The 13,985-nt window shown below is 40.5% G+C and overlaps 1 protein-coding gene across 1 annotated transcript in view; it reads right to left on the reverse strand.

Annotated features, from left to right (window-relative positions):
- The window catches only part of LOC124612259 (proteasome activator complex subunit 4-like), a 231,161-nt gene that overhangs the window by 170,447 nt on the left and 46,729 nt on the right, over nt 1-13,985 (reverse strand). The gene's annotated exons all lie outside the window — the stretch shown is intronic.

A 13,985-nucleotide genomic window follows, 5' to 3' on the forward strand; every position in this document is an offset into this window, starting at 1 on the left:
AGTGCCACATCACAGTCGGCAATGTGCATTGAATCACAGACATTAAGGATGACTTGCTGCAATTCGTAAAGACAAATGGGAAATTCTGAAGAGGACATGCCCCCCCCCCCTCCCCCTCCCCTACTCTCTCTCTCTCTCTCTCTCTCTCTCTCTCTCTCTCTCTCTCTCTCTCTCTCGACACAGCAGCTGCATAGAAAGGAGGTCTATCTAGAGCCTAGTATAGAAGAGCTCTGCCCCAGTTCCTGACAGCTGAAGAGGTTAACATCATCGAGTAGTATTGAAGATTTACTCAAGTCTCATACAGCAACATACTTTTGTAAATGTTGAACATTGTGCTTCCAGAAGAGATTGTAAGTGTATGTATCAAGTAATGCTGGAATAGTCAATGACATTTGTCAAACACTGGAAACTCAAGGTTTGAATATTAACAATGCAGGAAAAGACAGATTGCTATTTATCATAAAGACGACACACTAAGTTGCATACAGGCACAATTAAAAGACATCTACACATAAGCGTTTGGCCACAGCCTTTATCAGAAAGACAGACACACACACCATTCCTCACAAAAGCAAGCAAACCTCATGCACACAAGTCTGCCAACTAAGGCAGTTCAGGCTCTTCCCCCCTTTCCCTGCTCTCCACTCTCTGTCCAGTTCCTACTCTATCCATCTCAACCTTCCCCCAGCCCTGCCCATCCACACACATGGCCCCTGCAAAACAGGTTGATAAAGCAGGCTGATAACAGCTCTCATCCATGACAGCTTACATGTCAGGGACTTCAAAACTGTTTTATCCCCCTGCTGTGTAGACTGGACAACAAAGCAGGTTGATAAAGCAGGCCAATACTATCACAACATCTTAGGCATGCAGGGCAGCCTATATGGCAGGGGCTAAAAAAAAGTTTGTGTCCATATCTCTGCTCTTCTTGTAATCAGGAGATTATAAACACCACAATGCTGATACTTGTGAAATTTGTTGTTTTTGTTTAAAATTTGGATGCAATTGATCCTGGGATTTGGGAGGAGAGCCTTACATTCATACCTTACATATAGCCTTTTCTCTGTGACTTCACTCATGTACACATTGAGATGAAAGAAATTATTTCAAAAAAGTGATATGTTACTTTCTCCTATAGCGATGCCAGGGGTACCAAATTTGTTATAAAAGTCAGTAAATTACTCAACGGACAGTATTTTTCAGTACAGGTATTTCATTCATTCCAAGCAGGTATCAATTCGTGACGTCATCGTCTAGGCTGTATTCTGAATCCGTTTTAGCAAACTAATAGTTTCTTTCAGGTTATGAAATTTTATTTATTATGAAATACAAGTTCTTGACGTTTATTCAGAATGGAAAATGTTAATTAGCAATTGCATGCGATAATTTACCTGTTTAATATAAAGGTGTTTTGAATTTTGTGTGCATGAAAAAGTGTGAATTTATGTGTGGCTTTTACTCTGAGGTGAGTTATCACTTAGAGATAAAGCTGTCCAGTGAATCGTGTACAATAGTTGCAAACGCACTTAGACGTAATGCACGAAGTTGGAAATTAATTTTGAGACAAGTGCTGATTTTGACAAAAATGAACTGAAAGTTCATTCAAAATATTGAGGTTCTGATTGAGACACATATCACGTAGTTGATAACGTAGCTTAGTAACACTGTAATGCAGATTAATCAATTCATTAGAACGATTTGCAACATATTAAGTCCCATTACACATACAAACTGTTACACTAAATTTGCTGACCGCATGAAAGTATGAGAAGTGATTTTATTTCCAGAAATGCCAATAAACCTGCAGTTTCAAAAGTTAAATTGCTAACTGTTGTGTAACTTCATTGATTGACACATGCCACTACTGAACATGTTGTATCGTGTCTCTTCACAAGAGATCTCAAGAAACAGAGATAAACAAGAAACAAGGAGGAGACTAAAGAAGAGGCATCAGTATATACACTTTGCACCGCAAACTGGGGCATGAAAAGGATATACTAACAACTTTAGGCCCAAGGCATGAACATCGACCCATTGGAAAGGATAAGTACTCACAGCTATCATGAGATACTCACAGGTATGAGTAGGATAGACATAGTATAAAAGAACAATTCTATGGTTGGTAAAAGTATATTTTGATTTTATCACAAACAATCATCTTTGAACAGAGCGCAGTTGTTCATATATGTTGTAAAAAGAAAATAGTTGTGTGTTGTGTTGATATTGATATTTTAATTGTGAAAAATATACACCCGAACGAGGAGAGTGCGAAACAATGCAACCCAGAGTTTGGAAGTGACAGATGAGGCAAGTGAAAGTGGATATAATCCTCATGAGGAGGTAACTACGGAACCAATTATGGACCAGCAATCGCATACTTTGAGTGAGCAAAATTTTGGTGAAAGAGTCCCAAACGTAATAAATGTAGGACAGCAATCACATAATTCAAGTGATGCTAATATCACTGATGTGGAGGTGACAGTAGAAGCAGACCCGAGTACAAGTAGAAATAGTAATATACACTCATACCCCACCTGTCATTCAACATCATCTTTGCCTCTGCACTTCCGCCTCGACTGACATCTCTGCCCAAACTCTTTGTCTTTAAATATGTCTGCTTGTGTCTGTATATGTGTGGATGGATATATGTGTGTGTGTGTGTGTGTGTGTGTGTGTGTGTGTGTGTGTGCACGCGAGTGTATACCCGTCCTTTTTTCCCCCTAAGGTAAGTCTTTCCGCTCCCGGGATTGGAATGACTCCTTACCCTCCCCCTTAAGACCCACTTCCTTTTGTCTCTCCCTCTCCTTCCCTCTTTCCTGATGAGGCAAAAGTTTGTTGCGAAAGCTTGAATTTTGTGTGTATGTATGTGTCTGTTTGTGTTTCTATCGACCTGCCAGCACTTTCGTATGGTAAGTCACATCATCTTTGTGTATATATATATATATATATATATATATATATATATATATATATATATATATATATATATATATATATATATATAAAATCGAATTTTCAAAAATATGTTCATTTTGTAGTGCACATCTTTCTGAAGAGTCAGATATATAAAAGATACGTGTCAAAGGAATTGTAAGATATGTTATTTGATCTTAAGTGTGCCAAAGTGCAGCGCCACTCCTCTTCACACAGAATTCTTCTATCGCACGTCACTGTATTTCGGTCTGTGGAATTGAAACGTGTATATTTTGTTCTGGATGCCATCAAACTATATTCAAGACAGTGGAACTTAAAATGTCCTATGATGCCTCTCCTGCTTCCAGTGGGCCGGTTTGACATCCTGCCCCCCCCCCCCCCCCACCCCCTTTTGTTATTTAAAAAAAAAAAAAAAAATAAATAAATAACTCTTCAGTTATTAGCTAACAATTTGCTGCTTTGTGTGACATAAAATTAATTATAGGATACATAAACCCAGTAAAGAAAAAGAGACAAGCAAGACCGTACACATTTCTTCAATCCTTAGCTCCTAGAATTTTCTCTCTCTAATCTTGCTACAGCTTTACATGGCGTGCTTTCCTTTCTGCGAAAGGATCTGTTATCTCATCAAAGTTCGTCAAACGTTTTGCTACATGAAAAATCGAAATGTTGCTGTCTAGTACTGAAAAAGCTGTAATTACAAATAGGCCCAAGACTGGTATGGTTTCTCGAGCTGATTAACCTGTATTTTGTCACTATCTGCGAGATAAAACAAAATAGGCCTTTATAATACTGCAGCAATTGTAACACACGCCAAATAAACGAGACTGTTTTGGCAGAAATGGTCATTTTTATAGCACGCCAGAATATAATTCACAAAGTACCAATATCAAATGCCTATTAAGTTTACTACATGCAAAAGGCTTTACGTTAGGAAATAGTTTTACACTTCATTCATACGCTCCAGTTTCTCAAGCATGAGATCGAAAAGTAGCAGTGCGAAATATTTATATAAATTTGGATTCGTCACATTCTTCCATAATTTAAGTGATTTCACCGTTTCTTCTCCTTCCTCGTTCTAACAAACAATGTTGTCATCACTAATTCTGTATCTATTCCCGCCAGTGTCAAAGCTTATTTGCCGGTTAACGTGACCAACTCTGCCAGAATCAGCAGTTTAGTTATCCTGCGATTATTCTCGGGTTAGGCGTTATCACGTGTTCGTACAACGCGTTTTCCGCGCTACTTCCAGAATAGACCTTAAAGCGGCTGCTAGCCGGAGACTGTACAACTGGCCCTTGCTAGTAAATTGATCTGGCCAAAAATTTTCTGTCAAAATTTCATTTTCTTGGACACACCGAGAAGATAACACATAATCTTTCTTACCTGTTCTTCCTGTTAGTCATTTACTCGCACTCTGGTAGTCTGAATCTATGGATTTCGCTGGTAATCATAACAAATCTCATCATTCGCAAACCCAATCAACCACATAATCAGACAGTGGTTGGCTTTCTTTCGTTCGGCTATACTCTGCTCAGCTCGTATAGCCCCTTTTTTATTTCTAGATGCGACGAGTATTCCACTGATAGAGACATCACGTACACTATGCACACGCATTCACAAATCAACTTATGATTCATTCAGAAATCAACTTAAAATGTGTTCAAGAATGTTCAAAAGCCAACAGGGACACATTTCAAAGTCATACGAATACCTGATAGACCAACGTGCACTGGATGCTAGGTGCTTTGTGAAACAAGGTTTTCTCCTCAGGAATATGAATCAATCCCCCCCTACACTCACACACACACTCCTAGATCCAGGGCTGCTGCGCAATCTGGCAGCTTGGGCGCGCCAGTAAAATTTTTCCCGGTAGCACCTAGCTGCCCCGCACTCCCACTTTTTTTTTTTTTTTTTTTTTTTGCTGTAACTGCTTACACAGCCAACAGCCACATGCGGAAGAAGGTACTGTGCATGCGCATGATCCCACTCGTAACTGCTAAAACAAATCTAATGTTAACAGTTGTGACGTCATACTCATCGGAGGCAATTTGTTGTTACAAAGCATTGAATAGTCTTCCTAAAACCTTTGACACATTTTGCTGTTGGCAGACGCTTGTATGAGCACTGTGTTTAGTTGCTGTATATGGCGCATTTCCTTTGCAATTTAAGTTTTATTTCAGTTTTTTTCTCTCATTCATGTTTTATTGCTGCAGTATTATTCTGCAGTAGCAGTATACAGTAATATCCTTTGTTAGAGTACTGATTCTTACCAGTCAAAATTATAAAATTTAAATGAGAACAAAAACAATCAAAAATTCCCAGAATTCAAAAAAATTTCCGGGTTTTTCCCAGTTTTCTCCAGGATGAAAAAATTCCCAGGTTTTTCCCGGATCTCCCGGTTGTCCCAGGTTGTAGACACCCTGCCATCGTATCATCCACCTGCGTGGTATCCTGCTGGCCACCATCCTACTCCGCAGACAGATCCACACTGGGAAATGGTCACTAGAACGTAAATCTGGAGCCACTTCCCACTGAACCGAGTCTGCAATGGCTGGAGAACAAAAATAAGGTCACTAGCTGAAAAAGACACTGTAGCTGTGGAAAAGTGAGTCATCTGACCCGCATTCAGAAGGCAGATATTCTCAGAATGGACAAGTCACCCGATCATCCGACTCCTGGAGCAAGTAGTAGCCAAACCCAACAGCACACTGTGGGTACTGAAGTCCCCCACAAGGAGGAATGGGCGTGGGAGTGCCTGGAGGTGGTCTGCCAGCGCGTCTGCATCCAAAGCATCATTGGGGGGGCAGGCACAAAGAACACTGTGATAGTAAAGGGTAAAAAGAACTTTCACAGCAATTGCTTGCATGGTTGTGGTTAAGAGAGACAGGATAGGCGTGGCATCTGTCATCAAGGAAAATAGCCACTCCACCTTTAACCCTGTCTCCAGAACTATCGTCCTTCCTGTATGTGTGGTAGCCCCGTAATGCAAGTGCGTGTGTGTGACTTTAAGATGAGTTTCTAGAAAGCAGATGCAGATAGGTTTATCCTGGACCAGCAGCTGCAATTCTTCCTAATGTAAGCGATATCCATTCAAATTTCACTGCATCACAGAGGCACTGTGGAAGCCATTGGTTAGCGATGGTGGTTATTTTCTTTCTCCCTCGGAGGCGGTGTTTTACCGGGGAGGTCAGGGGGAACATTAGCCGGTTCTGTGCTCTCTGGTTCTTCCGATTGGAAGTCCTTAACCTCAAGAGCATAATCTCCATCAGAAAGAGAGCTCATCAATCCGAAGGTTTACCTGCTGCCTTCTTGGACTTGGAACTACTTTTTCAAAGGACATTTTTCTTTACTGACAGAAGGAGGTAGTTGTTTGGGTTGCGGGGATGACTTAGTTGCCTTCTGATGTTGGAGAGTGGTAAGCCTACTGCTGACGGCTTCCGAATGACCTCAGTTGCAAGTGGAGCGTTTCTCCCACACATACATCGACAAGTGCATGTGCTCGTACTTGACTCTGTGGTCTGAGTTTGTGTGGAGGCATCACACTTAGCGAATGGTGCCTTAAGGGCTGATGCAAAAGAAGTAGCAAAAACTGGCGGTTGCATGGCTTTGAAAGCCTTTTTAGCTTCACCATAAGGTATGTGTATAATTGCTTTAACTCTTGAATTTTCTTTTCCTCATCGTAAACCCCACACTTTCTGCTCCGCAATGGGTGATCCCCAGAACAGTTTACACATTTTGGAGGAAGTGTACAAGAAGTTCCTGACTTGCGAGCAGAGCCTCCACAATTGCCACATGTAGCCTTCCCATTACATCCCATACTGGTATGGCCAAATCTTTGACATTTACAGCATCGCATGGGGTTAGGAACAAAAGGGCGAACCTTAAAGTGGATATAGTCTGCAAGGATATGTTCCTGTAATTCTGTAGTACTAAACTCTAGAATAAATATTGCTGATTTTTCCAATTTGCCATTGACTGTCTTCATATAATTCTGCACCTCCGCGAGACCCACATTCTTCCACTCTTCACGTAACTCCGAGGGGTCCACCTCCATTATATCGGAGCAGGTAATCATGCCCTTACTAAAGTTAAGGGTGTCATGCAACTCAGCCTCGACTGGGTAGTCACCTAAGGCCTTACATGCCAGAAGCTTAGATATTTGGTTGGAATAAGCAGGTTTCAACTGAAAGCGTTCCATTACGAAGTCGTTTGACACTTTTCAGACCCAGCAATAGCTTCCAATGCCTTGTGAATAAAGAAAGGGAATATCTTCTCAAAGCTTCCCCCGTTTCAATTGATTACAATGAAAGTGTTATGGCAAACTAATGCCCTGTTACTATTACTCTTGAGATTTCTTTTCGGGAGGACTCGCCAACCAAGCTCTCTTTGAGGAGTGGGTGTAGGTGCTTCCTGGCGGTACACCCGTCCCATCAGGAGTAGTAGTTTCATGAGACAGTTCCAAAGGGATCCCATGAGATGCTAGGGAAACAACTGTCGACCCAGGCAGAGCCCTGCATGCCTGAGCAAGCCTTATACAACTGGAGGGCAGCAGGTGCCCCAGAGGTTGCCCGCTAAAGATTGTTTTTACCTCAACAGCTATTCACCTCCTCAGCACATAGCACACCTTGAGGTAGAGGTTTCTTTTTATAGAGGCTACCTTCCTTGCAGTCCAGGCGGTGATGCCTAGAACACCATTCTCCGAAATACACAACAGCCACCGCTGTGCCACACAGTGGTCGCTGAAGTATGACCTGAACTTACGGTGACAGAGGACTGGTGGCGCTTACCAGTCCCCAGCTCAAGAACCCTGGGGTCGCCAAGCCCGTATTCAGCAAATGAATGCTGAGCCCCTGAGGGTAGGAAGAAATAAATGACCTACTTGAGCAGAAGGCGCAAGAGAGAACTGACTCAACCTTGAGTACACCTAATTCTGCAGTTGATTTTGTTAAAAATAAAGAGGTATTTCAAATACTATGGGAAGGATTAAAAAAGAACTAAAGAAGAATTAACAAAAAAAGCAGTTTGGTGAAAACATCAAACTGTCAAGAGAGTTAATCAAAGAGCTGCAATTAGGAAAATTTGTCTCAGCAGTCACCAAAATTTAAACCAGAGGTAGAGCTACATGTGACATATTTTTTGAGAGTATTTTCTAGACCATTATCTAAAGGATTCAAAGAAAATAGATTTTGCACACAGTTACCTTGAAGGGGGCTGCAGCCAAGTAGAGAATAGCACATTCTGAAGAATTTAAATCCCTGGATGATTTCAAGTTACTTAACCGCAAATTTTATAACAGCAGTATAAGGAATGGTATCGGGTGAAATCTCTAAGTAATCATCTAATTGCTTAGATGACCCTCACTATGCTACAGTATTAGCACGAAGATTACCACATCATGTGAGAAAAGAGGTTTGGCACCAGGGACAGGCAACAATTAATAATCTGTTAATGTTTATGGAGGGTTTGGATATGTTAAATAAATACTGCAAAGATTATACATTGGGCAAAAACTGACAGGTGGAAAATTATTATGGAAACTGTTACTCATCCAAGTTCCAGAGAAGAAATGAAAGTAAATATTATGAAACAAACGGAATTATAGTCAGTTAAATAAGGTTGGCAGTAGTCAATCGAATAACCCCTCTCCAATATTTACATCTAAGGGCCAGGATCCAGGACATTACAATGCATTTATAGACCTGTATGTTGAAAAGATAATTGCCTTTACCATTCCAAGAAGTGAGTGGTTATTAGAAGAATAAATTAAACCAAAGGTAGTCAGGAAGATCTTTGGTACAGAAGATGTTCACATCAACTCAGGTAGTGAAATTTCAATAATATCTAAAAAAAAATAAATATGAAAAGGCAACTTCTAAAGAAAGAAACTGGGTAACCTATAATAATAAATAATTTTACATTAATGCAGGTTTTATTGGTAGCACCTAATATAAACTTAGATGTACTGCTTGCTTCAGATTGATTACAAGCTCATACGGTACTGCTAGATTTTTGAACCAAGGAAGTAACTGGAAAAATGAAGACTGCACATATGAAGTACCATTTAAAATTAACTCAGTAATAGTCAAGCACAATTTGGAAATCAACTCTGCTTATTTACTAACTATAGCTAAGGTAGTGACCGCCAATAATGCAACAGGAGGGGTCAATGATCTTATGAAACAAATGAATTTGAAGACATGAGGGTCTAATAAACAACCAAACAAAAATAACCCTATATTTTACTTAGATACAAAGGAGTATTTTCCAGTAAACCAGGAATTATAGGAGAGTATATATCAAAATTTAAGATGCTGGATGCCACACCATTCTTTTGTAAGCCTTACCCTGTTCCTATGAGTTTATGATCAGTGGTGCACAGGGAAGTGCAAAAGATGGTTGAAAATAGGATTATAGAGTGTACCGTAAGTATGTACAATAATCCAATGTTAGTTAAGGAAACCAGATGGAGCTACATACCTCATACTTGAAACTCAGACTCTCAATAAATATACAGAGATCAAGAGTGAAGAGCCCGATGGTACTGAAAAACTGTTGCCTTCGAGCAAGCCCAGTTCACAAGATACGGGTGAAGGGACAGGAATCAGCACTGTCTGGCAGAGCATACACAGACCAGATGACAGGACAAGGCTGCCAGGCACAGCAGCGAGAGGCTACGGGGGATGAAGGAGGGGCGACAGAAAAGGAGACGAGCAGAGAATGGGAAAAGGCCAATGTGTGTGTGTTGGCAGAGAGCGGTGCACATTGAGAGTTAGGGGACATGAATTGGGAGGTAACAGGACAGAGGGGGCAGAAACTGTCAAGTGGGGAGGGGGGTGACAGTATGTTACTGTAGGCTGAGACTGGGATGATTTCAGAAGTGGAGAATGTTTTGTATGGATAACTCCTAATTTTGTAGTTCAGAAAAGCTGGTGCTGGAGGGAAGAATCCGATGGCCCAGTTGTGAAGCAGCAATTGAAATCAAGCATGTTATTTTCAGCTGCATACTGTGCCACACGGTGGTCCACTTTGATCTCGGCCACAGTTTGGTGGTGGCCATTAATCCTGGTAGTCAGCTGGCTGGTAGTCAATATAAAAAGCTGTACAATGATTGTAGCAGAGCTGGTATATGATGACTGCTTTCACAGGTGGCCTGGCCTCCGTCCTCTGATGTGGTAGGAATAGGAAATGGTGGTAGCAAGGGTTTGGGACTGCCACAGGCATAGGAAGACTGCACTTTAGTTTCTTCTCTAGATTGTCGCACAGATGGCAAAATGGTAGATAACGAAATAGATGACAGTGGGATAGAAAAACAATTAAAATTGCTCAAAAGAGAAAAGGCCGCTGGACCTGATGGGATACCAGTTCGATTTTAAACAGAGTACACGAAGGAACTTACCCCCCTTCTTGCAGCGCTGTACCGTAGGTCTCTAGAAGAGCATAGTGTTCCAAAGGATTGGAAAAGGGCACAGGTCATCCCCATTTTCAAGAAGGGATGTCGAACAGATGTGCAGAACTATAGACCTATATCTCTAACGTCGATCGGTTGTAGAATTTTGGGACACGTATTATGTTTGAGTATAATGACTTTTCTGGAGACTAGAAATCTACTCTGTAGGAATCAGCATCGGTTTCAAAAAAGACAATCGTGTGAAACCTAGCTCGCGCTATTCGTCCACAAGGGCCATAGACACAGGTTCCCAGATAGATGCCATGTTTCTTGACTCCACAAGACGTTTGATACAGTTCCCCACAGTCGTTTAATGAACATAGTAAGAGCATAAGGACTATCAGACCAATTGTGTGATTGGATTGAAGAGTTCCTAGATGATAGGACGCAGCATGTCATTCTCACTGGAGATAAGCCTTCCGAAGTAAGAGTGATTTCAGGTGTGCCACAGGGAGTGTCGTAGGACCGTTGCTATTTACAATATACATAAATGACCTTGTGGATAACATCAGAAGTTCACTGAGGCTTTTCGCAGATGATGCTGTAGTATATCGAGAGGTTGTAACAATGGAAAATTGTACTGAAATGCAGAAGGATTTGCAACGAATTGACGCATGATGCAGGGAATGGCAATTGAATCTCAATGTAGACAAGTGTAATATGCTGCGAATACATAGAAAGAAAGATCCTTTATCATTTAGCTACAATATAGCAGGTCAGCAACTGGAAGCAGTTAATTCCATAAATTATCTGGGAGCAGGTATTAGGAGTGATTCAAAATGGAACGACTATATAAAATTAATCGTCGGTAAAGCAGATGCCAGACAGATTCATTGGAAGAATCCTAAGGAAATGCAATCCGAAAACAAAGGAAGTGGGTTACATTACACTTTTTCGCCCACTGCTTCAGTACTGCTCACCGGTGTGGGATCCATACCAGATAGGGTTGATAGAAGTGATAGAGAAGATCCAACAGAGAACAGCGCGCTTCGTTACAGGATCATTTAGTAATTGTGAAAGCGTTACAGAGATGATAGATAAACTCCAGTGGAAGACTCTGCTAGCGAGACACTCAGTAGCTCGGTACGGGCTTTTGTCCGAGGAGTCAAGCAGTATATTGCTCCCTCCTACGTATATCTCGCGAAGAGACCATGGGGATAAAATCAAAGAGATTAGAGCCCACACAGAGGCATATCGACAATCTTTCTTTCCATGAACAACACAAGACTGGAATAAAAGGGAGAACCGATAGAGGTTCTCAAAGTACCCTCCGCCACACACCGTAAGGTGGCTTGCGGAGTATGGATGTAGATGTAGATGTAGGGATGGACTATGTTGTTGTGGAGGTTGGGTGGATGACTGCACGCCACTTTAGGAGGGCTAGGAGGAGTCTTAGGCTGGATGTCCCTCATTTAAGCAGGAGATGATAGAACATCAAAGAAACTGATGACGAAGAACATGGTTCAGTTGTCATCTGATATGCAGATAATAAACAGTACAGAAAAGCAGTGAATATAATCCTCTGAAATGCGGTGCTGAGGATTAGCTGGGCAGATGTCATAATTAATGAAGAGATACTGAATAAAAGTTACGGGTGCAGAAATGTATGTATGGAACTATTATACTAAAGGAAGGAACAGGTTGAAAAGACACATCCTGGAGCATCAAGGAATGGCCAATTTGGTAATGGAGGGAAGGGTACGGGGGGAAAAACTTCCAGAGGGAAACCAAGGCTTGAACACAGTAACAGGTTCATGGATGTAGGTTGCAGTAGCTATGCCGAGACGAAAAGCCTTGCACATGGTAAACCATCAGCATCAATCAGTCTTGGAACTGAAAGTTAGAAGATCACAGCCTTAAAAGAACACAACAGGAAGAAACTCTTGCTCTCTGTATTTTGTGACTATGTCAGAGAATGGCAACAAAAATTACATGAAATATAGTTTTGGTTTTACAGATAATATTTTCGCCTATCAGAATCATTGAAAAAGTTGTGTGAGGAACTTATTCAGCTCAAAATAGAGATTAGTAAAACAAGTTTTCAAGTCTCACATTAAAACCAGTTTATAATGGGAATTGGAACAACCCCCTTCATTGATGAATGTGAAAGAGGAAAACAATTGGAAAGCAGAAATATGTTGAGGAATAAATACACAACATGCTGTATGGTGGATGACAAAGAAGAGGAAGTTGGAATAAAAACTACACATTAGTTATCAGAGAAACATCCCAACCAATGCAAAATCATGACATCTTCAAACTGTGATTTGTTCTATAGTCATGTACATAGCTAAATCTGGCATCTCAATGAGGAAAAGAAATAATTCAAAAATTTAGAGCTTTTTGAGACAAAAAGGTACTGGGACAAGCAAGAGCCAATAATTGATAATATAAGAGTTTAGGTGATCTCTGACACCATTTCTCAAATGAAAACCTACAAAATGAATCATGGAGAATTAACCCTTTTGCTCCTACACATGTGCTCTCTGCATTCCGTGCTGAACCAGCTTTGTTGTTACTGGAATGTTCACCAAATACTGTGATGTGTATAGAGAGATAGCATTCAGACCACTATGAAATACTTATCATCTGATTTTAAGAAAACTTCAGTGAAGAAGATTTGATTTTTGCACATCTTACAGTCTGATATCTTAACTCAATAAAGGACTGAATTTCTTTTCATCACAGTTATTGTGAAGCATCATCTTAAGCGATAAACTGCAAGAAATTTTAAAGAGTTTGCAGAGGTAAAACTACATTGCATAAACTTTGTGTATGGTTTACTTCCGCTCATGACTGCCAAGTATGAAATGCAGACAAGATATCAAAATTTTGTTTACAATTGAGAGCACTGAGTTATTGCTTTTTATACCCAGAGAACGATCATGCGCAACTTGCCGATTTCCATCCCTGTGCATCAGGAATCATGTGGTCTTAACAATCATCATAATTCATAAGCGGTTTAAGACATGATGAAAACGAGTTTCTTTGTAAATGACAGCAAGCAAAGAGGCAATTTCGTTTTATGATAAATACATGAAACTTTTTTATTCACCAAGATATGGAAGTAATACGACCGCAGCAGTTAGACATCAGCAGAAAAGGATATTGTATGGTATCATTTTATTTTGTATCAGCGATACTATTGGGTCACAAACAAAACATGTAGAGATATGCTCTTCAATTTTTTAATTTCTTTATATTCATCCATTTGTCACTATAAGTGGTAGCAGGTGGACGTATGACAAGTTCCGCTGAGTTAATATTGTTAAAATGTGTGTGTTCCTCTTGTACATTAAAAGGTGTTATAGAAAGTTATCACAATAGCAAAATTTATTCGTACATTCACGATGACCATACCCGTCTGTTTATCATTCTGCAACGTGCCGAGAATCCTGCATCAAGAGGATCAAAGCAGACAAGAATAATTTGCGTGAGCAGAAGGGGGCGATCCGGAACCAGTATTGTCATACCAAGCTCTATGCACAATGGCGGCAACAAGAAAAAGAAGTACGTAAATTTAAATGTTGAATATATGTATTGAATATTGAGGGTCTGCTGATATTAATGCCAGTTAAAGTTCACCCAGGATATATTTACC

The sequence above is a fragment of the Schistocerca americana genome, chromosome 4 (genome assembly GCF_021461395.2).
Source record: "Schistocerca americana isolate TAMUIC-IGC-003095 chromosome 4, iqSchAmer2.1, whole genome shotgun sequence".
NCBI classification, from domain to species: domain Eukaryota; kingdom Metazoa; phylum Arthropoda; class Insecta; order Orthoptera; family Acrididae; genus Schistocerca; species Schistocerca americana.